We start from the raw sequence: 2,835 nt of genomic DNA, 5'->3' as shown, positions 1-2,835 counted from the left end.
TCTTTCCATGGTGAGTATCTGATGCATGCTCCAGGGTAGTATTTATAGACGGTGGGAGTTAGTTGCAGTGATCATCCAAACCTTTAATCCTCCCTGCTTAAGTGTCCTCAGTTTAGCCATGACAGTCATCTCTCAACTTGAAGCCTCATCCTCTAGGCATGCTAGCATTCCTACTAGCTCTAGGATCCTATCTTGGCCAAATAAGTTTGCCAACCCATTTCATGGTCAACCTCCTGTTATGGTGGAAGGGGCTCGTGGAACCTTCACTTTGGAGAATGGGGTTACTCGGGTCTCTACTAGCCTCTTCTCTTGGAGTACATGGAGAGTAGAGTCCTTGTGGGTAAACTCCTGGGTAAACAACTGGATGCTAGGATTATTAAGTGGAAGCTTGGTCTAACTTGGGGGAATAGAGTCAAAAACCCTTCTTATCTTTACCACTTTGGGCATAGGTGGTATGCTGTTGAGTTTACGAATGAGGAAAAATTGGAGTTTGTGCTGGACCATAAGCCCTGGTATATGAGAGGGCAAATATTTCATTTGGAAAGATGGAGCATCCAATTTCGTGATACTGACTTTATATCCAACCTGAGAGTTTGGGCATCCAATGATTTTGTATAGACCTTCCTAGTTAGCCCTTGATAGGAGCATATTTAGGCGACTTACTTAGCTTGTTTTCGTGCATTTATATTGTTAATTCATAGTTGTTTTTGGCGTTTAAGCCATTTTCGTGTGTTTTTAGGTTCATGTGGCTAAGGAAGCAAAAAGATGCATTTTGGAGCATTTTGGAGCAAAATTGGACTTGGAAGGGATAACTTATACTTGGAGCAAAAGGAATGGACGAAATTGAAGAGTTGATGTCACAAGGATTCCTACTTGAAGTAGCCACACACCTTCCACATTTCAGCCACATGCACTTGTTCCTCCATCATTGCACCAACAACAACCTTGCCATGCACTCCCTTTAATCACATGCATAAATCAGCCACATGCATCTCCCATCACCATATCAGATTTCCATCATATTCACATGCATTCCATCCTTTAAAACATTGCACATGCACTCCCTTTAATTAATTAAGCCACATGCACTCCCATCCATTTCATCATTGCAGCCAACACATGCTTTCACATGCATTTTCAGATTGTCCCCTTGCACATGCAGCCACATATTCATTGCACATGCAATTCCAACCCACATGCATCCTTTAATCATTCAAACATGCAGCCACATTCCCTCCTAGCTGTCATGTTCCCCCCATTTCACCTATAAATAAGCATCCATTGCATACATTCTCATTCACTCTTCCATTTCAGAATGTAGACATCAAACACCCTTGCTGTGCTCTCCCCTACAAATCCAAACACCATCCTTCCATTCCTCCACCACTACCCAAACCATTCACACCATCAAACTATCCTTAGACCTTGTGCTACAACGAAGAGGAAGATAAGAGTGCCTAAACGTTCATACAATTCAAGTTTGAGTTGTTGGAATGTTTAGGTGTTTCTTTGATTTCTATGTTTAATTTCAATACTCTTTGTTTTGTACGAATGAGGCATGGAAGAAAAGAGTGCCTAAACGTTCATACAATTCAAGTTTGAGTTGTTGGAATGTTTAGGTGTTTCTTTGATTCTCTTTGTTTTGTATCATAAGGAACTAAACCCCCCTTGGCTAGGGGGTGATTCGAAATATATGTTTATGCTTGCGTTTTGATTTGATTACTTCTAATTGCGTTTCATAATTTGTGGATTCAATTTGTTTAACTATTTGATTGATAACTTATTTATGTATGTTTATTGAGAATGTGCACTTAATTTTCATGCATGAATATGACGCTAGAATATAAGTGAGTTTCACCTAATAGTTACGAACTTATATTCACAAGTAGTGGAGGTTGCTTATAAACAATCGCGTTAAATGAATTCTTGGCAAGAGTATCATGCATTCATAGTTACAATTGCCTCGTCAATACTTATAATTTTCATAGAGCGTAATGATTATTGCTTGTATCTCTATTATGCAATCATGTAGGGGACTTGTGGGGAATGTTTTGAATTGTTGTATGCGCTAACCCATCCAATTCAATAACGTTAGGAAGATTTGAAGGTTAATTAGTGCATCACGGTTAACTTGGAGTGTTGAGAATTAATGATTTATTGAAACGCAATTGGAAATCATTTTATTATGCAAGTATAACATATGTGGAGATGAACCCCGTAGCTAACTTTCCATTCATTCAATTCCATCCATTTGTTCTTTCTTTTCTTGTTTCTGTTTTCATGTTTAATTTAACTTGTCGTTCAATTATGTTAAACATGTGGAACTAATTTCTTTTTAGTTAGAGGCGAATTTGAAGCCATGGACATATGTTGGTTATGATTTGATTTACTCCAGTTATGAACTCATGAACTTTAGATGTGGGTTACTTTTCTGTTTTGATTAAGAACTTGTTTATGTATGTGGGTTGAGGGTCGACACTTAATTTGCATGCCTAAACTTGATGCTAGGATATAAGGGAATTTCACCTAATCGTTATGAACTTATATTCATGAGTAGTAAAGATCGCTAGTCACGATTGTGTTTAGTAAACCCTAGGCTGGATTAACATGCGTATTCCATAGTTATGAATGCCTAGTCGATGTTTATGATTTCCGTTAAACTTAATGATCTTTGTTGAATGTCTCTATCATGCGTATTCCATGGTTAGGGACTTTGATTAGGAATGCTTTGGATTGTTGTATGCGCTAACCCATCCAATCCAATGAATCTAGGGAAATCTGAAAGTTAATTTAAGCGGACCTAATTAACTTGGAGCATTGTCATTCATCGTTTGT

Source organism: Pyrus communis, chromosome 4, assembly GCF_041283825.1.
Source record: "Pyrus communis isolate YQ-2024b chromosome 4, ASM4128382v1, whole genome shotgun sequence".
NCBI lineage: Eukaryota > Viridiplantae > Streptophyta > Magnoliopsida > Rosales > Rosaceae > Pyrus > Pyrus communis.
The sequence above is the reverse complement of the archived record's forward strand: the minus strand, read 5'-3'. Positions refer to the sequence as shown.